This window comes from Mustela nivalis, assembly GCF_964662115.1.
Source record: "Mustela nivalis genome assembly, chromosome: 5".
NCBI classification, from domain to species: Eukaryota; Metazoa; Chordata; class Mammalia; order Carnivora; family Mustelidae; genus Mustela; species Mustela nivalis.
The window spans coordinates 145,741,046-145,765,469 of record NC_139024.1 but is presented as its reverse complement, the minus strand read 5'-3'; the positions used below and the strand labels follow the sequence as shown (position 1 = coordinate 145,765,469).

At 48.4% G+C, this 24,424-nt stretch overlaps 1 protein-coding gene across 1 annotated transcript in view; it reads left to right on the top strand.

Moving 5' to 3' along the window:
- Positions 1–15,459, top strand: part of LOC309865462 (uncharacterized protein) — a 366,810-nt gene extending 351,351 nt beyond the window's left edge. The window contains exons 1-3 of the transcript XR_014312103.1: positions 11,985–12,071; positions 12,234–12,411; positions 15,226–15,459. The gene's annotated coding sequence lies outside the window, so the exon portion shown is untranslated. Of the gene's footprint in view, positions 12,072–12,233; positions 12,412–15,225 lie in introns of the transcript that reaches the window.
- The last annotated feature ends 8,965 nt before the right edge of the window (positions 15,460–24,424 follow it).

The window sequence follows — 24,424 nt, the reverse complement described above, 5'->3', positions numbered from 1 at the left end:
ATTTGGAGCTCTTGCTTTTCATTGTTGATTTTCTATCATACAGATGTTTTTGGCATAATGTATTCTCCAGAATGTCCTCTGTCAGCTCAGTACGGAAGACGAGCAGCAGCCCGATCTTGGAAACAGGGCCTCTCCTACACCAGCTGACATCAGCTCAATTGAGCTTCACCCCACATCAAGATTTTAATAAACAAACCTCGCTGGTCAGCATGTCGCTCCGGCATATTTAAACGTATCACATGCTTTCTGCTCCTTTTCACAGTTCTGCAGCTTTTGCACAAAGCAAGTTCTGGGTTAACAGGGTGGGATGAGCCTGAGCCAAGGGCGGGGAAGAGAGCCTCGATGTGAGAGCCCTGAACAGCGGGGCTGCGGCTTGAGCCCAGGTCTGAGTCCAGGGGCTCTGGACTACAGCTTCTGCAGCTGGGCCAGCACAAAGGACGCTGAGGACATGCGTGACTTATTCCTGACCCACTGGGTCTCCCCCAGTGTGTCTCCTCCTCCTCCTTCCTTTAAATGCTGTGTTGGAACATCATCTGTGTTTCTGGCTTTTCATGCATCTTCCAGGTCTGGAATCAAATTCCCTTCCAGCCTTGGCTTTGCACCTAGGACCTCTGTCGCTTTGAAGACCAGAGTGAACTTTCGAGCCACAGATCTCTCATCTCATCTCTAGCGGACCTACTGTATTGGACTCTCCTAGGATTAAACGTGGTCACATTTGCAAAGCACATGGAGCCGAGTTCAGCCAACTCGTAGTGAGCAGGCAGGAAACGGTGGTCATTTAGATCATCCCTGACCCCACTGCTCCCTCTATGTGACAGTCACTTACCCCTCACAAATTAGAGAGGATAACTCATCGTCCAGAGAGAGGTTCATTGGATTCAGAGAGTTTTAGAATGGAAAGAGAGTTCCTAAATTAAGAACGGAGTTTGGGGGGCACCTGGGTGGCTCAGTGGGTTAAGCCGCTGCCTTCGGCTCAGGTCGTGATCTCGGGGTCCTGGGATCGAGTCCCACGTCGGGCTCTCTGCTCAGCAGGGAGCCTGCTTCCCTCTCTCCCTCTCTCTGCCTGCCTCTCTGTCTACTGTGATCTCTCTCTGTCAAATAAATAAATAAACAAAATCTTTAAAACAAACAAACAAACAAACAAAAAAAGAACGGAGTTTGGGAGCTAGTGGTTTCCTTGGCTTGGGCAGCACTGTTTGACGTTCTGTGGTTGGGGGCTTTCCTGTGTGGGTTGTTAGAGGCATCTAACAACCTGACTTCTACCCACCATCGGCCAGTAGCGCACTTTCTTACTCTTGATTATGACAACGCAAGTATCTTCAGACGTTGCCACATGCCTCCTGGTGGGCAAGAATGTCCCTGGTTCAGGACCCGCTGGGCTAGACCAAGACCCCAATGGTGAGCGCTCACCTGAAGGCACCGTAAAGGAATGGGGCAATCAGTTTAGGGTCTTCTTTACCTCACCTCAGAGCTGAGAAAACAGGTAAGAGGGGAAGTCCGATTCCAGCCCCCGAGGTCCCTTCTGTCCGTCCACCAGCCGGGTACCACTCCCATCAGCAAAGCCTTCCAGGAAGTTTCCGGCTCACAGCGACGTGTGAGAGCAGAACAAGAGAAGGGGGAGGGATGCCCGTCCCCAACCTCTATCACCCCTCTGCTCTTAGATCCACTCTTGCAAGACGGGCTTCGTGCCGTTTCATAAAAGTTCCTTCGTTTTGTTATTTTCCTTCATCGGTTTAAACCTGGTGACTATTTAAGCGCATCAGGCTCCCCGAGTTCCACCTTTGTCTTGATTGTGTTAAGTTCATGAGAATTACATTGAAGTGCTTTCATTTTTCCATTTCCCCACTTATTTTTGTAAAACCGTAGGGGCACGGCGTAATAAAAGATTTCAAGTAATTGCAGAAGCATTGCTGTGCAGGGGAAAAAAAAATGGTAACGGTTCCAGAACTCGGCTCTTGGCTGACAGCAGTACCACGCAATCGCTCAAAATGCTCTTTTCTCAGCTGATTTATAAAGATCCGAATTTGGCAGACAAAAGCGGGTTGAGAGGTGTCAGTGTCAAATGTGTGAGTGGTTAGGGGTATGGAGAAGTTTTCGATTAATGAAAGGTGAAAACTGCCAGTAATTGTGACAAGGTGAGATACCCACACTAGGTCACAGCGTGTATTTTATCATCTTAATTAGGTCGTGAGTACTTCAAGGAGGGAGAGAGGACTTTCAAAAAAAAGTCTTCAGGACCCTCTTTAGTATGCATGCAATAAACACTTATTAAATTCTAATTCAAGGCTAAGGGGTGGAGTACAATGACCAGGTCCTTTAAAATAAGGATGTTAACTGAGAGGAAGGATTTCTTAAATCTTTACGTCCGGAAGGACTTTGAGTTCGTCCAAGGAACGTTGTATGTATTGTATATCGATAAAGAAATGCAGATGTCTGTCTGTAGGTGGCTGGAGAGGTAGACAGATAGATCAGCCTATCCCTACATATATCTGTTGTGAAATGTAAATTTTTATTCGTTAATTTTAATTGTTGGAGCTCATTCAGGTCTCAAGCAAGTTTCTCCCGGTTGCTGACCACCGAAATCAGCTTGAACTGGCTCAGGCCAGAAAGAAGGTATAAGGAGAATATAGGAATATTACACCAAATCCGAGGGCTGCAGGAGGAAGCCAGAGAGGACCCTCTCTGTGTCTCCCATCTTTGTTTTTTGCTGGCTTCTGTCCCCTCCTTCTCTGTCCAGATTGACCAGTATCTGTAAAAACGCAGGAAGTTGGCCAGTTTCCCTCTCCTCTACACCCAGCCAGCTCAGTTGGCCGAGCTACCTTCAGCCCAACCTCAGATTCCCAGGAGAGGCAGCGTGGTTGGTCCAGCTTTGGTCAAGGTCTGTCTCTGCTCCCATCAATTATAACTGGTCTAATAGGAGGTGGAGAAGAGTCATGCAACACCAGTAGGTCTTTGGGCTCAATTCTGTGAGTGTGGGGTGTGATTTGCCAGAAAAGGATATTCATTTGCTGAAGGCCAACAACCTCAGATGTGTCTATCATGTGTAGATTCATCCTGAATCGTAGTGAAAACTTTCAGCATATGTTGAGCAATATTTTCTAGCTCATCTTTGTGCTTGCTGCCACAAATTAATAGATGTTAATTGTATTTATTGCCTGATCAATTTGAGGGATATGACCAATTATGTAATGAAAGAGTATGAGGTTTCAAACCAAACCCATGAGCTTTGATCATAGCATGATGTGGCCTTTTGGATCGCGAGAGTGTAATTTGTCCTTGAAAATGAAACAAGAGGTATGAGTTTTCACCCAAACTTGGGTGAAATTTATCCTCTCCAGAGGTCAAAATTCCAAGATCAAGGAGTTGGTGGAGCCTGGTGCTTCTGGGAAAGGTTGCAGGGGAGAATCTTTCCTTGTACGCTCTAACTCCTGTGGCCCCAGGCATTCTTTGGCTATACCTGTGACATGACAACTTCTACCTTAATCTCCCCACGGCTTTCTCTTCTTCTTTATGCCTCTCTCCTCTTTGTATCTCATATAAGCACACTTGTCTTTGGATTTAGGGCCCACTTAGATAATCTAGCATGGTCTCATCTCCAGATTCTTAACTTACTTATGTCTGCAAAGACTCTTTCTCCAAATACGGTCATAGTCACAGGTCCAGGACTTGGGCATACCTTTATGAAGACCTTCCTTTAATCTGTTACATAATGTGAAAATGGATGGACCCATTGGCCTTTGTACATTTTGGTCTTATTGACTTCATCTTGCTTAGGGCAAGAGGTGGCAGCCACATTGGTGAACCTGAGATTTCAAGCCCCGTCCTGGGGTGAGGTGGGAGGTGGAGGGACACAGTGGGCACAGTCTGCAGCAGCAGGAGCCCCTAGGATGGCCATGGTAGGTTGATGAACAAACAGCACATTACACTGACATTTTCTCAAATGAGACTGTAAACAGAATTCGTCACCTGCATTTCTTTGTTCTTTGGAGGATGGGGTTTCTTGCTTCTTCTGGCAGACTGAATTAGAAATGAGAAATGGGTTAGAATCAACTTTTGTGGGGAACTTACTTGTAAAAGGGAAACCAGTGTCCAGCTGGGGGGTGACCCTGATCTTTAAGAGCTAGATAAGGTCAGTTTACATTGTCCTCTTTGGGCTACAGTGTAAGCTCAGAGAATCTGGGACTTAGCCAGATCAAGTCCAACTTCATAATATTTCTCAGCTGTGTGAGCAGGTGTGTGGTGTTCTCCTTTGTAGTTCTGAGGATGTAATTACAATTATGCATATTATTGTTTTTATTGGTCAAGATGTTCCACTCAGGATTTAACATGAGTCATTTAAGTGCAAAGATTGGAATTGCAACATGGTGTTGTCTAAGGGCCACTTATCTGGAATTGAGAAGTTCTATGCTGGGCAGAGTCAGCAAAGCATGGCTAGAGAATTTTACAGTTTTAACTTTCTTCAGACAGCTGGTGGATCTCTGCCAATTTTCTTAGAACTGTTCTGGGACATAATTTATTTTTCAAAGAAAATGGCAGAGCCCTGAAGATAAGGGCTGGTTTAGGATGATTATCTATGTTTTACTCATTGAGTCTCCACTAAGAAAAAGTCAGAAGAAAAGTCATTTTATTGTAAAATACTACTTAAGTGTGTTTTTAGAAGTACAGAGCAAAGGAACCACTCTAGCTAGTGATTATTTCTGAATCACAATATTCCAGCCGATTTGGACATTGTCTATTTGCCTGTCGTTTTTATGTCTGTATTTATCGGCTCTCAAGGATAAGTATTATCCACAATTGGCTTCCTAAATGGTGGAAGGCTTTGCTATAGAAAGAACCTTCTAGAACTACTTGACAAGGTATATTTTTTTATTTCTCTCCACCTGGCGTCCTTATCATCCTGAATAATGTCTCACACCCTCCCTCCCCTCCACCTCCCTTCCCCTGCCCCTTAGGAATTTAGGAGAGGGTTTTTAGATTCTTTGTTTTGAAGCGGAGGACAGCGTTTGCCTGATTTCTCTGTCTGTGAGCCAGGCCATCTCCTATCTGGAGCGCTAAACATGCAAGGTTTCACATGGGAGCTCAGATATGGCCTCGCATAACTCAAGTATTGAAATGCTTAAACAATTCAACAGTGAAAGAGCACGCTTGCTCCTTGGCACCCGGCCAACGTGTCGATTTGTGCACAAATATGTGGAAAGCTTTTCAGGGAGCCATCACTCCTGCCCGTGTGTGAGTCATTTCTGTCTCCGAGCTGCTCTCTGCTCAGACATCAGAAACGTCATGCCCCTAGTGCACTGTTTTTGCCAAACGTCTGCCCTTACTTTTAATATCTAGACAGACGTATCCGCAGTCTAAAGAAAGTTCCTCAGGGAAGAAACCTCCCTTGTCTCCCATGACCCTTCCCTTCCTCCATCCGTTCTCTTTTTCCTGGTTAAGCAGATTTCTGTGGCACAGCAACAAAAAGAGAGCGACACTGTTTGGAATATGGAATCGCCAGGGAAATGGGCCATCAGATTCTTGAGTGAGGGGACTTTTCCAATTCTTTTTTTTTTTTTTTTTCTCTCTCTCAAGTTGTATTGTAATGACTTATTTGCTTTTCTGCCTGATGGGTCAGACAGAAGAACTTCTCGAGGGCAGGAACCATGCCTTATTCACCGGGTGTGTCTAATACCGAACTAATATCCAACCTCCAGTGCCCAGGCAGCACTCAACGCTTCACGGCTGAATCGTTGTTGAGTTACTCCAAAGTGAAGGTTTCCATTCTGCTGCCGGGGAGCAGGATTTGAGTGGCGTTCCTAGAAAAGGGCGCCGTGGGTTTCATGGTGCTCTCTGGAAAGACAGATCCATATCCGAACCCTGAGACCCTGTGAATGTGACCTGATCTGGGAAAAGGACCTTTCCAGATGTAATTCAGTTAAAGGTTTCAAGATGACATCACCCTGTGTTATCCAGGTAGGCTCTAAACCCCGTGATGAGTGTCCTTAAAGAGACAGAAGAGAACGCAGGGGAAGAAAAGGAGGAGGCCGTGTGAAGAGAGAAAGAGAGACTGAAACCGCTTATCCACAAGCCAAGGAAAGCCTGGCGCCACCAGAAACTGGAAGGGGCAAGGAAGAATTCTCCTCTAGAGGCTTCAGAGGGAGCATGGCCCCGCCTGTACCTTGATTTTGTAGTTCTGGCTTCTGGAAGGGTGGGCGAGTACATTTCTGTTCTTTCAAGATCATGGTAATTTGTCACGGCAGCTTTAGGAAATTAATACAGAGGGTAACCTGCCTTCAAGAAAAGCCATTAAAACCAACGCACAGAGCGTGGCTCAGAGCGTGGCAGGGAAGAGATGGGGGGAGGGCGGGGTGAAGGATTCCTGTGGGTGTGGGTGGAGGCCAGGAACTGAACTGTCAAGAAAGCCCGGGAGGTGCCGATCTTCATTTCCATGGGTCTTGAGGAAGGCAAGGGAGCTCCAATGTAAGCTGAAGAGTTAGACTAGCAGGGGCTTGTCATTTGCTGTGCGTAATTCATTCCCACGGCAGGAGGCGCTGAAACTGACCAGAAGATCACTTCAGGGCTTTGCCCACGAGGGGAGAGTGTGTCCGGGAAAAACAGAACGGGAGGCGGGGTGATCCAGGCCTTTGAGAAATCATCTGTTGCCACTACCAAGGGTTGTATGAAAAGGACCCCGTCAGGGAAGGTTCTGTCCTTCCAAGTAAGCAATGGTAACAAGCCGCTTTGGGACGTCTGTTTCCTGGGCGGGGTTGGGGGAGAAGGGAGCGTCCAGTGCTACCCAGCTTGTGGTCACCCTGCCTCCCAGGGGCTCAGTCCTCACATACCTGGGGCAGGGTGGGGGCAGAGCCCGCATGGCACTTCAGAGAGCCAAGCATCCTTCCTCAGAGATAGAAGCAGGGGGCGGCAGGGCAATGTCAGAGATGTCCTTGGGACCAGGGCCAGGTCCAAGAGTGCAACCTGGGTTTCTTGCTACTAAAGACAACAGTGAGGCATCTGGATTTTTAGGTAGTGGGGGGTGGGGTGAGTGGGAGATAAGCTGGGCTGACCATCAGGACCCCTGGATTGTTACTCCAGTCCACCATGCCATAGCTCACTTACTTTTCAGGAGAAACTTAAGGTTGGCTCGGCCACCTTCAAGGTCTATGACCCTAAGATTCTATGATTGTTGCTTGGGTATCAAATGAAATGGATTTAGCCTACGGAAGAGTTTTCTTACTCAGGCCCCTCCTAAACCAACATGGAATGTTTCTGATAGGTACCCTTCCCACCAAAAATAGAATAGACAAATTGTTTCCAAGCTCTGTTTATTTGTGGTGTAAAAATTTTTTCTTCCACTTGTAAAGATAGGTAACATTCATGACAGGAGGGGGCGGCAGGGGGAGACCGCCAGGCTTCTCTTTCAAGAAACAGAATACAAGACAGAGGGAAAGCTTTAAAATGATGGCAGGAGGCCAGGCCAGGTAGCAGTGGAACCCTCCCGTCCACCTGGCCTGCCGTGGTGGCCGAGCTCGGGAGAAGCTGGCTGGGGGCCAAGCCTGCCTTGCTCTGGTTGTAACCAGTGTCATTTCTGTGTAGAATTTTCAACAATCACATTAACAAGCCATTTAACAGACGCTATAACCGTTCTGATGTTCGGGTGTCATCAGATTTCTCCTTCTGTGACAGGCACTGAATGAGCACTAAGATTTAATATGACTGGCTTTGACAGGCTGAATCTCCCCATCTTCCTGGCACACCCCTCCATGCCCTCCATCGCTGCTGAGACCCACTGGAGGGACCCCCGTTATGGGGGACGTTGCCCAATTCCGTGAGGACTGACACACGCCCACACTCACATATGCTGACACGTACTCTAATTACGCTCCTGGAGAAACATAAACAAAGACAACCAAATGAGCTTTTGACGGAGTGAGTTGAGCATTTCACGTCTCCAGATTCTGGAAGTTTGCATGATGAACCTGAAATAATCATGCTCTATATATTAAGGAGCTGTGAGGAAAGTTTATTTCTCATGTGGACACGTATTTGGGTCAAGGAAATCTATGAAGGGGACAAGAGAGCTTGGACATCGCCCATCCGTCCATCTGTCCATCCATCCATCCAACTATTTGAAAAGTCCCAGATACTGTGGGTGTCTGGAGATGTGAAATAGCAGTTTCTGCCTTTCCTCTCTCCATCCTTCTGCCTTTTCACACACAGTCTCAAAAATCGAGCAGAGGTGCATAGAAATAACTTTAACAATATGAAAAATTCTGCAGTCGAGTAACAACCCGCCTATTAGCAGGGCATAGGAGAGGAAGCACGCCCTGCTTGCAGATGGGCAGGAAGCCTTTTGAAGAGGGCGATGTCTGATCAGAGTCTTCAAGAGTAAAGAGGCGTTTGTCGATCTGGGTATAAATTAACTTGGCTCTCTGTCATTTGTCCCTTTCTGATTCTCACATCCGCTTGTCAAGAGCAAGAGCTGCGTGTCTGGTTTCTTTATATAGCAGGAGCCTGGCCCAGTGCCTGGTATACAGTAACCACTTACCATATTTTAGCTGAATAAGTGAACAAATCTATAAATGGCAGGTACTAAGGTTCTTTAGGTAACACTCATTGGCAAGTCAAGGTCAAGATCTGATGTGGGCTTTAGGTGACAGCAGACAGGGTAATGTGGCAAATATACAGGATACACGATGACTAGGGCACCTAGATTCGGTCCCCATGGGGTCTGGTGGAAGGTGACCCCAGATCTAACCTTGGGGACAGAGTATCAAACATCCCTCTATAAGTAATACAAGGCTATCGTGAATTCAGCCTTTTGGCTGGAGGTGGATTTCCACTGGGAAACTCTTCCTAAGGGCTGAGCCCTGGAGAAGCTTCTTGGCAGTGCCATCCCCCCTGCCCCCCCCTTCTCTCGGTCCCATGAAATGTGTGGATAACCAGGGACTGACCACGCCGTGACGTGGGTCAGAATGAGGGAAATAGGAGCAAAGACAAGCGATTGTTTCATTCTAAGTTTTCCTTCCTTCTGCATTTTTTCCATTTAGCGGCAGAGTATGGTCTAATAAGTTGGCAAAGCTTAGCGGGGTCAGCCACATGGTGTTTGCTCACTCAACCTCATTTCATAGCCTACTTGCCAAGGATTGCCCCAAAGAAAAGGAGAGAGAATGAGGAGGGTCACTCTGAACCTTCCCGTCAGCATCAACGTGAGGCTGTCAGATTTGTCTGGGACTTGAATTAGGTGCTTTGAGAGATGATGTGTTGAAACACGAACCCAGGAACCAGAAACCCCCTTCTCTTGGCCAAGCCCTACCTTGACCAGTGAACGACCTTGAGTGGTTATTTAAATGCTCTAGGATACAGTTTCCCCTTCTGTGTCCAAAATCCAGCACTCGAAATCATTACTCATTTTTATTTATTAGGCACTCGGTATATGTACTCAATATCTTTGGGAAGCAAATATGATTTTATAAGTAAGAATACAGAATACTGTCTTTGAAAAGACCTGGATCTGTGAATATTTTCACAGACTGAACATTATTTCAACCATTCCCACATTTAGTAGGCTTTCCAGTGTGTGCTGTTTCTAAAGGGGCAGAGACATTAAATGCTGATATTCTGTAGCTAAAATGGAAACATTTATTGCAGTCAGGGGCCTGCCTTTCCCACAAACAAAAGAGCCAGGAAGCTAGGTGTCTGGTTTCAGAAATGCAGAGGTGAGGACTGCTTTCATCAGCCCATACCTTTCATTATACAGTTGAGTTGAGAATTAAAATGCAAACATACACTTATAATGTAGCTAAATAAATCCTGATTATTCTAATTCATACTATAGTGTAAATGACTGACACCAAGCCCCAACCATGAAGTGTTTTAAGAATAGTAAGAAGGGGGAAAAAAAAAGAATAGTAAGGAGAAAAAAAAAAGAATAGTAAGGAGAAAAAAAAAAAAAGAATAGTAAGGAGAAAAAAAAAAGAATAGTATGGAGAAAAAAAAACCACAAAACAAAATAGGGAAAGTGATGGGAACTGTAAGAGTGGTAAGGGCATGGGATGAGGGATAAGAATACAGAAAGGAGAGGATGGAGCTTTCAAAGATAAATTCTCCTTTACTGACTGCTTTTTCACTAAGTTCAGACAGAAACCAGTGGTTTAAGATCCAATTTCAGGGAATGTCATAGCCTCCTTGTTTTATGACCCAGGCTAATTTTCAAGACCAGAACACCCCTTCTGCAAAAATCAGATAAAGCTGCCAAAGCAAACCTCAGGATCTTGAGGGATGTTATAAACCTAAAATAATTTTCTTTCTTTCTTTTTTTTTTAATATCAGGCAGTTTTTTTTCTTGAATATAAAACCTTCACTGTAGAATATCTGGATATCCCCACAATGCATAAAGGAAAACAAAATCTGTCCTTAATTCCACCATTGTTAGCATCATGGTACCTTTCTTTCTTCTTCTTCTTCTTCTTCTTCTTCTTCTTCTTCTTCTTCTTCTTCTTCTTCTTCTTCTTCTTCTCCTTCTCCTTCTCCTTCTCCTTCTCCTTCTCCTTCTCCTTCTTCTTCTTCTTCTTTTTAAAGCTTGAAGGGGGATTTCAGGACTGGCCGTTTAGCTTGAGGAGACTGCAAAGCTACCACCAAAGCAAAAACAAAAGTGGGGTCTGGACATGCCCCGTATACAGAAGTTGGGGAAAGAATGAAAACACCCAGCCTGTGGGTTCAGTGAGGTGTGTGTGTATCAGGCAGAGAGGGCTTGTCACGTTTACTGATCATTTCTTTTCCTCCTGGATCCTCTATTCCTAGGAAGCAGGTTACCCAAAAGGTTCATTGGAGCTGACTTTTAAATGAGGTGGAGACAGTCATTCCTGTCAGAAAAACTGTGCGTGTGTGGCATTGGTAGGCATGAGAGTGTGTGTGTGTGTGTGTGTGTGTGTGTGTGTGTTCTTGCACCTGGGTAAAGCTGAAGGAACCAGTTTAGGAGTGCAGAGGGTTGAGAAGAGACTTTTTATCTGTTCGCACTCCTGCTGCCATCTTTAACTTGCAAGCAAAGCCTTTCTTCAAAAAGGAAGGTGGTGCATGAAAAATCCAGAACCTGGGGAGGGGACAGTTTTTCCACACTACATGCTCAGCTGCAGAGAAGTCAGAGGATGTTTGGCTGTGCCCACCAGGCTCCAGATGAGGCCCTGTTCCCCTGTCCCCTGGTGGTTTTAGAAAGGGGCAGACGGTGATAGCAAATATCCCTGGCCGACACGGAGACCTGGGGCCGCGCTGACCACAGGAATCGAGGTCCCCGGGACTCGGAGACCGCTCACAAAGCAGCCATTTATGGAGTGGTTGGCTTTGCATTAATTAATTCCCCAGCCATTCACCAACAGTAACAATTCCTTCAATTAGAGTCCAGGCCCGGGAAAGCCCTGGTGTTTATTGGAAGTGACATCTGCATGGCAAAGTGTGACTGTGTTAATACGGAAGCACACAAAGGGACCCCCAGCGCCTCTCCAGCCTGGCGCCTTCCTTCCCGTGTGGCTTTGGAGGAAGAAAGGGCTCTTGTAGGAGTGCTCAGTTTGTGATTTTCCTTTTTAGCTGTCAGCTGGTCAGCTGATGCTTTGTCCCCCGCTCCTCCTCCGGGGAACGGGTTGGTTCTGATGGGTGACTCCTGTCCGGTGTCCACGGGGTAGCACGGGGGTCTGGAGCAGCCTCGGGGCCTGGCAGGCTAGGAGAGCAGAGCTCCGCGGGAGAGGCCCGATAGAGCTTCAAATTCTCTCATCAGAAACATCAGAACTGGGGGGTCAACAAGAGACCAGGAGCTCCAAGGGGCTTAGTATCATGAAAGCTGGAAGGGTGTGGAGACAGATAGCAAGTGTGGCAATGGTGAGTGCCCCTAGGCAGGGAACACGTGTATCCTTGAAGGGTGGTTCTGTATCAGGAGCATTGCAGGCTCGAAATAAACGTTTGAGAGCCCCGCTGACTGATGGGTTAATCAGACACTTGCCTCTTTGTCCTTCAGCATCTTTCACTGCCTCAGTCTGGCCAGTTATCTACTCCCTCTCATTTTCAGTTCTTTCAAGTATGCGCTGCTGCGGGTCAGGGCGAAGGTGTGCATCCCTCATGGAACCTTCCAGAGTGGCAGAAGCCTGGGCTGGTGTCAGCCACATGACCCCAGGATAGGGTTTGCTACTGATTTATACATCTTAGTGGATGTACACCAGTTGATACTGTTTTTTTGTTTTTGTTTTTATTTCTGCTTGCCCTTTCAGTAAGCCGAGTTTTGAGACGTTTTGCCTTTTCAGGATCTACATTATGCCAGATACCAAGAGGCTTTAAGAAAGAGGTGCTCCTAACTACTGGAGAAGAAGATGAAACATAAACACTTTCACAGTAACCTTAACGCGGGATGAAGACGGGACAGGAGCAGACGGGGACACACCCGGAAAGGTCACTGGGATTCCTGGGAAACTGGGAAAGAGGGTTGCAGCTGCCCCATCAGGCAGTACAGGCTTCCTTGGGCATTTGCCAGGACTCTTGCAAGATGTGTGTGTGGGTTTTATAATGCAGCGGGAGGGCATCCGTGTCAAAGCAAACAGGAGACTCTCTCAGGGGGCATATTCGGGGAAGAGTGGAGAGTCTGCTTTGTGAAGAAGAATAGATTGGAACTGGAGAAGGAGGTGGAGACCTTGTCCTCCAGGGGAGAAGCCTGTGGTGACTCGGGGAAATACGGAACTACTGGTGGGTTTTTATTCTGGGGGAGGAGGGAGTAGGGTCGGGACTAAGGCAAAGCAGCTGAGAAGCAGGTAGGATGCACATGCAAGAAGGGGCTCACTCTCAGGGGTGGGCCCTGTCCTTATAGGGTCTGAGAGTGACCCTTGTCACTGTGCTTCTGGCCTGGCCAGGGAGATGAGGGAGGGGACGGGCAACTGTGTCATGACATTAAAGACATAGCTCTGAAAGCCCTTTTTAAGATAAATTGGAAAAAGTGGGCATGGGAGGCGAGATTGGGCACTTCCTATAAATAAGCATTAAATCACAGGAGCCTGGGTGACACAGCTGGTTGAGTGTCCGTCTCTTGGTTTCAGCTTAGATCATGATCTCAAGGTCGTGGGATCGAGGTCCGCATCTACTCCGTGATCAACGGGGTATCTGCTGGAGAGTCTCTCCCTCTTCCGCTGCCCCTCCCCCCTGCTCGCTCTCTCTCTCTCAAATAAACAAGTAAATCTAAAAAAAAAAAAGTAAATCAGACAGAGAAGACAGACCATGGAAGTGGGGAGCCCTGGAAGGCAGCCTTTCAAAGAGGGAATTCAGACTAGCCGTGGAAAGTACTGTATGAAAATCACCACTCCCGTAATAATTAGCAGTCAGGGAATGGTTGCGGGGGGCCAGGAACAGTTCCACACGCTTTACGTGCATGAATCAATTCAAGGATGGTAGCAGAAACCCCCGCCGGAGCCCAGGGAGCTGAGTTCTAGTCTAGCTCTGCTCTAACCGTAGTGGGTGACTTTGACGCAACTCTTCTCCCAGTGAAAGGGTGAATTACATGCCAAAGGTCCGCTGGCATTCTGAAATCCCCCGACATACATTTATAACAGCTCACCCAAAGAGAGAACCCCAGCTTGGGGACCCAAAATAGGACCAGTCGAGATCTCTCAGATCAGGTGCCTGGTGGGGTAAGTCCCTCTGTCCCGACTCTTGTCTTTCACTGGTTCATGTGCAGCCAACCCCCAGCATTTCTAGGTGACAGCTCCCCCCAGTACCAAGACTCCCTTGGGGTCCCTCCTTCTGCCTTTATCCAGCACCAGAGGACTGGCCCACATTTCCACACGCCCCCCCATCACTGTTGTGTTATTAACAAAACTCCCCAAGCCCTCGCAAAGCCCCAACAGCAGAACTGTCCCATGAGAGAAACTGCGGACTTAATAAGCTTCCCCCTAAGCAGCCCCAAATCCCTCCCAGTGATCGGGGGGTGGGGAGAAGCAGCTATACACAGGACGGAGTCTTGTGGTGGGGGGGGGGCAGGAGGGGAGAGAGAAAAAGAATAAAGAAAGTCCCTGAGATCCCAGACCTCAGGGACCAAATTAAAAAGCAGCACCACTTATTCAAAATCAGATGAATGTCAGTGGGATGTTTGTCAAACAAACTTGTCATTATTTGTCACAATTTGAGGAAGTATCCGTCAGTAGTCACACTTGTGCCTGTAACAGAGTAATTCACAACTGCCAGTCTACAGTTTTAAGTCATGCCGGGGCCAAGGTTCGGTGTTATAAACAGCTTTATTTATAATGATTGTGTGGCTATAAATAGTTTGGTTCGCTGGGTGTAGCGGAACGACTGGGCGAAGTTCTACCAGAGCCCGAGCCAGGAGGAAAGCAACAGCAGGGAAGGGAACCCTGTTTTTCCCTCTTCTTGGAGGACCCACTCTGTGAGCACTGGCCGGGCCTCCTCTTCCTCGCTGTCCCTTTTGGAACGAGGAGTGGCTGCGCAACTGGGTTCCCAGGAGATGGTGGAAGTTACTCACTTAATTAATTAACATCTGCCCCAGGATCTCCCGTGTCGGGCACCGTCTCCTTTGTACCTATTCACGGACAATGAGCTAATTACGGGCTCCTCCAAGCGCTGGAGGGTGTAGGGAGACATCCTGTTATTCTCCAGAACAGGCGAAGCTCTAAAGGTTTGTTTATAGCTTCCGTGTTAATTTGACCGACAGCAATAGTCTCTTCTAAAAATAAGCAGTTGTCAGAAATTTAGAAATTTACTAGTTTCTGGCGTCAGCAGAACCTTGTCTAGGGAGAAGGGAGGTGGGGCGGGGAGCAGAAGAGAGGAAGGGGGATGTGTATACATAAATTTTACATGTAAAATACATAGGTATGTCAGCTTAAAAAACTGATCATTATAGTGTTTGGCACAGGGGCAGTGTTCTTCCAACGGGGGAGGAACAGCCTTCCCGGCCGCCCTCCGAAACGCTAATGTGTTTGTCATATGGAAATTTCTGCTTCTGTCCATACCCGCACCCCACTCCACCCCCAAAAGCCTTTACGTTCCATTTTAATACCGTTAGGCTGAATCTTATTTTCTTACTTTTTTTTTTTTTTTTTTTTTAAAGAAAAGGTGTGGCTATGAAAAAAATTTATTGGATCTTAATTTGCAAAATTAGTTCTGGTTCATTTTATTGCCGTAATTTAATACCCATAATGATTTTCTGACACATATGTTTTAGCAGCAAGATCTACTTCCTATCCATTTTTCATTGCCATACAGCTGAAGTCTATTAGGTAGGACGGCACAAATCAGAGCGGGGAGCACCCCGCAAGAAATTGACATCACGCTGTCATCCTCCCAGACACGCGCCGAGCCCCGAGAAGCGCGCAGGGCGACGCATGCAGAGACGTGGGGCAGACGGAGCGAGGAAAGCAATCCTTCCTGAGAAAGGGATTCCTTTTTTTTCCCTGCTGTATCCTCATTCACATCTTCATTCTCGTCATCATTATTACAATTCTTTGTCCAAGAGTGCTGTGAGAGGCAGCCTTTTTTAAACCTGCCTGACTCTAGCTGGAGCCTCACGAAGACGGCGGTTACACCCGGGAGGGGCAGGTCGTGGCTGCAGAAGGATCTAAGGTCATGGGACCCAGAGGCGGTGCTTCTCATCCTGACCCGGGTCTTGGGGAAGGCATCCTGGAGGAGGTGGTCCCCGAGTTGATTCCTACAGGTGGTTTCTTAGGGTGGCGGCCGCGTCTTTTTGTGTCTGTGTAGACACCTGCTGACCGAGTGGGCGCTTGGTAAAGATTTGCAGGAAGAACAAGTGAAGGTTCACTCTTTTGCGATTGGATTGCCTCGGGGAGAACACTTGGGTTATGCGTTTGCCGTACATAAATAAATACACACAGGAATTACAATGGCGAAAAATGAAACAGGAAAGCGACAAGAGATTTCTGGAGTGTGTGCATGGGAGTGAGACAAGGACCCTCTTCTGACTGCTGGCCTGGCGTGCCTCATCAAAATGATAGACTTCTTATGGTAAGGACGTCCAAGGAAGGCCAAGGTGTAGGGAATAAGACGGAGCAGTGCACATGTTGAGCTGAATTGATTTCAATGGCCTCACCAGCATGTCCTGAATTCCCTGTTTATTTTGGGAAGTGACTTCACCATGCATGGGGCTAAGACCTCATCGGCCATGGGCTCCGGTTCTATAGTCACAAAAGAGGTAGATTAAGCCAAAGAAGAGAGGACCGTACAGAGAGATAGAGGCTCTATCAGATTTCTCCCTCATTCTCTTTCCCCCTTCTCTACAACTGTTTCTGGTTATATTTATCTCTATGATTATTTTCAGCATTTTGTTTTATTTCATTTTTGTTTTTAGCATTTTAAAAAGAGAGACGCCCAGTGTTTATTCTGGAATAGAAAAGACCAGTGTTTTTCTGTGTTGCTCATCGGGTGAAGGTGCGGGGCGGAGATGGGCAGACTTATTATGCTCATTATCAAGCCTGTGGCTTCAGAGAAAAGTCTTGGGACTGGAAATGTGTTCGGCCTATCTGTATTAGCTCCCCTCCCAGCAATATTATGATCATATATCCTAGACCGAGATGTTCCCATTCAAAGGAGAAAGATGAGCACATTAAGTTTTGCAATACAGTTTGTGACTCTGATAGAGAGTTTATCCCTAATATCCTTGTTTATTTCGATTTCTAAGAACTTTCTCTAACGCCAAGTACTCGTTGAGAAGGAGGTGGTATAAATGTATTAGTTCAGGCTCTTTGGCTACTCATTCTAAGAGCTGTGAGTGTTTGGGGAGTTGGGACACCATTACTCTGCTCCATGTCTCTCCTTTGATTCAGTGACTGGTTCAAAGCCATTTGCCTTCTTAGAGACAGAGCTGGGATGGAATGTCTCTCACCTTCCAGAAACAAAAACTAAAGTTTGTTGGAAATAGGTAAACACTCCCGTGATAAAGGCGGTTAAGGGTGAGGGTTCTGGAGTCAGACGGGCATAAGGGTGAATTCACCCTGGCTCTTCCCTCTTCGTATGCTGCTTGGATTCTTTGGATCTGAGCTTTCTCCTTCATATTGTGGAGACGATGATGACAGCACAAAAGAGGAGGTGGGAGAGTCACGTGAGAAGATGCAGGTCAGACACTTTGCTGGGGTTCCCAGCACATGGAGCATATCCAGCCTAGAACAGAAGCAACAAAGAAAACAACAAAGAAGACATAAACAACCCAGATTGGGTTCCCTGTTTTTTTGGCCCGCCACAGAGTTGTTACTGGCAAAGGATCTTGTTCCCGAATGTCCTTTTGCTTGTGCTCCTCTTCCTGGGGGGGAGAAGGTACCTGCTTATTTCCTTGGAGAGAGAAACCCAGGAGCCCTGTTCACCCCCATCAGGCTTTGAGCCTCTGGAGACAGAGGTAGTAGATGGTTGGCTAGGGATGGGGATGGTGAGGGGAGGACCCCAGGTGAGCAGTCCCATCCCCACGAGGAAGAGAAGCCTAGCAGGTTTAGCTGGCCCAGGGGAAGCCCAAAGAAGGAATGCCAATGAGGGTCCGGGACAGCGGGCCCCGCTCTGAAACCCAGCCTGTCCCTGCAGGAGGTAGTAACTCAAGGTGGGAGTGATCTCCACCGGTGGGAACCCTGTCCTTGACACAGGTCAGTGGCTTTGACGAACTGAAAAAACTTTGGGAGGAAATTACAGAAGACTCTGGTAAGTCAAGTTGATGAGGGCTTAGAACATGATTTTCCTCACACACTGGGAAATAACTATTTGCACACAAAATTATCCCATTTAATCCCCCAATAACCTTGTGAAGTTTTTATGGTACTTTACAGATTAGGAGAAGGGAGGCCCGGAGAGATTTAAATCACACACTCAAAAGTCACGGGCATCAAATGGAAGCCGAGGTTGAAAACAAATGTCATTGATTTCAAAGTCTGTTCCTTCCATGTCTGCTGTTCCAGCTAAAGTTTACCTGAATACATTTTCCATGACACTTCCCTCCCCACGTCAGCTCACTGATGACGGGTTATGACTTCCTGCGTGTGAGCGTCTGGGTAAGTGAGCAGATTCTGAATTCAGGTTGCATACATTCCTATCCTGCCTGTTGCACTTACTGGCTTTGAGGACTTGGGCAAGGGAATAAAATTCTCTGTGCCTCCGTTTCCTTATCTGCAAAGTAGAGTTCTTCAGAGAAACAGAACAGATAGCATGTGCATGTATGTGTACATACATACATACACACACACACAAACACACATAATCCTATCTGTACATACATAAATAAACACACTTAATCCTATCTGTATGTATGTGAATAGAGAGATTTATTTTAAGGAATTGGCTCAAGCGATTGTAGAGGCTGACAAGTCTGAAGTCGACAGGGCTGGCCAACAAGTTGGAGATGCAGGGAAAAGCTAATGTTGCAGATGGAATTTGAAGACAGTCTGGAGGCAGAAAGCCCTTTACCTTAGGGGACCTCAGTCTTTTATCTCTTCAGACCTTCAACTGATTAGATGAGGCCCACCCACATTTAAAGCGTCATGTGCTCTACCTATCGTCTACTGATTTAAGTGCTAATCTCATCTAAAATGTACCTTCGTAGAGTGGTGTTTGACCCCAATACCAGCTAGAGTGGTGTTTGACCAAGGGTACTGTGACCTAGCTGAGTTGGTGTATGGCATTAGCTATCACATGGCGCTGATAAGGTCTGCGTCCTGAGGTTGATACGAGGCATAAATGAGCTACTTGATGTCAAGAGCTCAGAACGTGCCTGGTGCAGCTAAGTTCTGGCTACGTGTTCCCTATTGTTCCTCCCCAGCAGCGGACACACTGTCTCTTGCTTCTGCTCAGATATGTCAGTTCCGTCACGGGGCCGACCCTCCTGCCGACGGCAGGTTCTGCTTCTCTCCTGTTCGCCTCTTGCGGCTGCAGTAAAGTCTGCGCGCCTCCTGTGCGGCCACCGCGTCTGGGAGGAGATTTATGTTTCCTGTTTCCCGGCATAAATTAGGATACTGGGCAATGCCTTCCCCAGACGGCCTCGGGAAGGGACAGAGAAGGGAGACACGGCGGGGAAGGGGCAGCTGAGGACAGCCAGCCGCCTGAAATTGCAAGGCAAGAATTCCGCCCAGAGGATCTCTGTTGTTGTTTATACTCGTGTCAGGAAGCAAACACATTGCTCTTTAATTTTCCTTGGCAGGGTCTGCGGCGAAGGGTGGCTGCCAGCCTGTCTGCTGGGCCCCAGTGGTGTTTCCACCTCCCCCAGCCTCAGGTGGATGCCCCCCACCCCAGCCAGGGCCTTGCCTGGAAACATGCACCGGCCACAGCCCCTGCCTCCGGACCCCCTCTCCGTTCCAACCTGAGCTCTATCTCTGCTGCCCAGCAGCCCCTTCGGTGGCTTTTCCCTACCTGACAAAGGGAGATACCTTTGATAGTCTGGTGCGGAATACACGCTCCATTTGGAAACAGGAGAATTTTCATTTTGCTTTGGTTTATGAGGTGGGGGGTTAAAACTGGGACGAATGCAAAAGATCCTAGAGGACAATGGGGGAAGGAAAGCTCGGGGAGGAAGTGGCAGGAAGGGGGGGGTGCAGGGGGGCAGGACCGGTGAAAGAATCAACTGAGCTTTCATCTTGGAGTCTGATCCGTTTCTGAACCCTGATGGGAAAGGTCATGAATTTTAAAATGTGTCTCTCCAGCCGACAGCTCCAGTCATAAAACCAACACTCTCTGAAGCCCTAGACAGCGGGCGGCGGGAGACCTGAGGCGGAGGGGCCCGCCGCCGCCGCTGGGCAGGGGAGCGCCTGTCGGAGGCAGCGATTAGGCGGGCTTTGAACATGCTGTCCTGGGCAGGCTTCTGAGGTCAAGGCCTCCTTCCTGCCGGTGTGGGGACATCTCCAGCATGCCTGGCACCAACACCGAACTTTCCAAGCAGGCCTCTTGAGGCCCTGCGGGTTGCTTGTGTCTCCAAGTCACAGGGCCACCTGCCACAGTCCTTGTGCACCTGTGAGCCCACCGGGGTGGAAGGTGCATGGGGTGGGGTGCCGGTGCGGGGAGGGGGGAAGGGGCTGTGTGAGAGCTGCTGCAGGAGGGGAAGCTGAGGTCCTCCAAGTCTCGGAGGAGGGTGAGAGTCTGCAGATTGCAGGTCGGGTCATTGCACGCGGCTACCTGGCTTTGGGAGGGATTGGGAAGGTGGCTGCTGTCTTTCCTGGGCTGGAATAGGTGGCGTGACCTTTGTCCTGGTGCCCTGGCCCATGGTGAGTGTATGTGCCTTGAGGAAAGGCGTAGGCTCTTGAAAAATGGAGTGTTGTTCTTTCTTAAATAGATGTAAGGCTTATTTCATGCACCCCTGAACCCCCCCATCCCAAGAACCCTGAAAAAGCAGCCTCTTTGCAGATTTAGGGCCAGGAACATTGAGTTTTCTGGTACCCGAAACAAGGTTGCAGATATTTCTGGAACCATAAAGTGGCCAAGAGCCGTACCCTGACAGCTTCCAAGAAAGTGGCTCCTCGGCTAGGTGGCTGAGCCCTGGAATGGAGGCTTGTGGCCCTGGGAACAGGGACGAGGTACAAGCCAGTCTTGTAGAGTTGGGGGTGGGGGTGGAGCTCTGGGAGCCCCATGAGAGCCCCCACTTCTCTCTGTTCCTTGTCCTGCCTGGTCCCATCTTTCCATCCCTTGGAAATCAGGAAGCACCTCCTGGGGAGTGGAGGGGAACCAATCACTCAGTTTGGGGGAGACTCTTTTCAGAGGGTGTGCTGGACAAAGCAGCCTCCTTCCCATTTAAGAAAAAGATGTTTTCATTGAGAAAAAAGATCCGTAAGGTAAAATTTACTATCCTAGCCATTTTTCAAAGTATATAGTTCAGTGGCATTAAGTACACTCACAATGTTGTACAGCCACAAGCACTACCTATTTCCAGAACCTTTTTATCTGGCAAAGCTGAAACCCTGTACTCATTAAACAATGACTTCTCTTCCCCCCACTCCCAGCCCCTGGCGACCACTATTCTATTTACCGTCTCTATGAATTTGCCTGTTCTAGGTACCCCTGTGCAGTGGAATTGTAATAGAATCGTACAGTATTTCCCTCATTTTTGGCAAAGATTGTTTTGGGAACCACAGTTGTGTGAGGACTCCTCAAAGAGGAGCAGCAAATCACAGGGTGAAAGCCTGCACAGGGCCGTGTTGGAGATGGGTTCCTCAGAAACAGGTGGCAACCTGCAGGGAACAGATAGAAAAGGGAGCCTGCATCGGACCCCCTGAGCCTGGAGAAGGTCGTGCTCTGTTGGAGTGGCCTGGAGAGAAGACCGTAGCAATAGAGAGAGGCCTTGACTTTCTTAAATCACTGTGCTTCCCGTGTTCTGATTTCACTGACCGGGAGGAACTTTCTGGAAATCAAACTCTCCACCAAAGCCTGCCTGCAGGAGAGCAAACAAGGTGGCACCGATTTCTCCTTGCTTGGCACTTAACGCTTGTCTTGGCAACAGAGAGGAGTGGTCAGAACTGGAAAACCAGCTCTTCCATTGACAAGATGTAAAGACCTGGAACAAGTTCCTGTACTCAGATGGTTCTGTATCCACTTGTGAAAACCGGAGATGAGAAGAATCTCTGTCTCTTAGGGTTAGTGTGAGGAATGAGGGAAATACTACGCCACACAGAAAAGTGCTCTGCTCAATGCCTGACCCGCAGGAAGTACTCAGCAGTAACAGTAATCGTAAGAATAATTCGTTCTGATGTTGCCTATCAGTCTCTTGTAAGTTTCGTTAGCAAGACTCGTTATCCCGGAATCCGAACGACTTCAAAATGAGTTTGGGGAATGCGAGCCCCAGGCCCAGGCATTCCTGAGAATTTGCTGGGATGAACAACATCTTGTGACTCTTGGGAAATCAGCGGTTTCTCTCCCTCGTGTCATCTCGAGCACACCGTTCATTTCCCTTGTAAGCATCAGTAGGAAATAAAGATTTGGAGGGTGGGAGCTCATCTGTGTGGGAGAAATATGAACCCACAACCTTGTTTTAGTTGGTCATACCGCAAGGACTGCCCAGGGACAGATGGGCGACCTGCTGAAAAAGTGGACAGAACAATGAACGTTGCCCCCAGACAGCCAAGTTCACCTGCGGTGGGATCCACAGTGGAGGGGTGGGGCGGGTCTGGTGGAGCCCTGTTGTTGGAGGGCACAGGTCGGTCCAGGACGTATTTCCTGGCTGTCTTCAGGGGCTCTGCTGAAGGTGGTGCCAATGGCTGTTAAGGCTGCTGGGGGGGGGGTATGTGTCCTAGCAGGGGTCCTTATGGTTTGAGGAGCCTGCTTCCTGGGGGACATGTGGGGCAGGGACTCAGATGCAATCCTCAGGGGGCAGCCTCCTTGCAGAATCAGGGCCATTACCTTCTTGACTCTTGGCCTCTGGCCCTCAGGTCCTATTTGCCCAAGCCCTGGGCAAAAGGGCTCTTGGTCGATTTTTGCCACCTTGTCTCAGGTTACCCAAAGATTTTTCGTAGCAGCGGATCTTGAACCCAAAGTGCCGTGGTCTCCATCTCTCCCCGATCTGGTGCACCAACCCCTCCTGCCCGCGCTGGCTCAGCCCCGAGGCCCCATTTAGCAACGGGTGTGTCAGGGTGGGTGGGAGCGTCCATCTGCCCACAGATCCCAGTTGGGTGGATTAATTAATGATTATAGAGTACTTTGAAGGTTGGAGGGCTAATTATTTAGCCAGTTTCCTCCCTTCCCCCAAGTCCCCTTGACGGCCTTTTGTCTCTTTCCCTCATGGGGCATCCTTTGAAGTGAATAAGAGAGGATGAACAGGGGTCAGTTCATAGAGCTGGCCATTCCAGATGGCCGGACCAGAGAGCCCGTCTGGACGCTGCATCCCTGCCGGAGCTGAGATTTTTCTCGAGACTGGCAGCGCCGTGTAGCTTCCTTTACGTCAGAGCCGGCCAAGGTTCCAGAAGACCGCGAGTTCCCAGGCTCCCAACTGGTGGTGGGCATGGCCGACACCAGGGTTGCAGCTGCTGAGGAGGAGCCTGGTGTCCTTGTGTGTCCAGGTTTGCTCCGGTTTCAACGAGAAATCCCTTACCTATTCATTCATTCTCCCTCTCCCTCTTGATACTCTCTTCCCTGAGCATGGCATCCTCGGAAGAACCTGGTAGGTTCCCAGAAAGGGGTTAGTACCAGGTCGGGGAGAACCAGTTCTGAGCTGTCCTGCGGGGGTGGTGAGTTCAGGCTGCCTCACCCAGGGAGACATCCTATTGGTTCTCTGCCCTCGCCCTCCCCCCAACACATCATGGTTTTGAAATCAGGTATATTTTTCTTATATTTTAAAACCTCAAATTGCATGTCCATTTTTAGGTGGGGGAAACCCAAGGATGAAATAAATATTGTAGGTAGTGGATTACCCAATCCACTATACCCCCTGCCTGAGCCCAAGATTAGGTCTTTGGTTCACCTGTGTGCCTACCACGGGCAGAGAAGTTCGGGGCTAAAAAGTCCCGAGTTCATGTAAGGCATGCATCCGTTCATCTACATTCACCACGTGTACTGAGAGGCTACCGTGGTTGTAGACATGGTAGAGATACAAAAAGAAGGTAATACTTAGTTCCGAAGGCAGGATGAGTCTAGGAGGGAGAAAAGTGGGAAAAATATATAAATATGGCAAATGATACTTTCAGAGATTGTTTTGTATTTTGCTCTATTTTCATGTTCCCTCAGGTCAACAGGTAGATTGGCTCTTTGCCTGTCCTTGCCTCGGGATATTTCGAGGGCAGAAAACAGAAGCTGCTCGAAGTCAAAGGCTTTTGTAAAACGCCCGAGCTCTTTGAAGAAAGGATGCCTGGGTCCCAGGGGTGGACGGGAGAGAGGAGGCTTTTGAGGGCCTCAGGAGGAGAGAGAGAGAGGACTATAAGGGCCAGAGGCGGGATGAGAGAGGGTTTTGAGCATGATGAAAGGGCAGGAGACAGAGAGGCCAGGAAATGTGGAAAGATCACAAAGATGTGGGCGTTGCAGACCTGGAGGGAGGTGAGGCCTGCGGGAGGGGTCCCAGCTCACCCCGAATTCCCCAAATGAGACCCCGAGGCAGAGGAGCCACTGGCCCTGGATGTCCATGTGTACTGAGGCAATGGAGGACTCTGGGCATGAGGCAAAGCCGAGCAGTGAGTGGAGGGGGTCCCCAGTGCTCCGGTGATGGAGGAGGTCTGATCACTGTCCAACCCACCCCCTGGAGCAGGTGAGCCCGATAAGAACCGTGCTGGAATTTCTGTCACCCCAGAGGGACAGGGGCTCACCGTGGGACTGAGATGGCTTAAAATAAAAATATTCTGCACACCATGGAGTCATAGACTCTGACACTATACCCATGACACAATAAAAAGTGAGGGATGGAGATAACTTAGAGAAGTCAAATTCACAGAGACAGAAAGTAGAATGGTGGTTGCCAGGCACTGGGGCAAAGGGGACAGGAGAGTTGCTGTTTAATGGGTGCAGACTT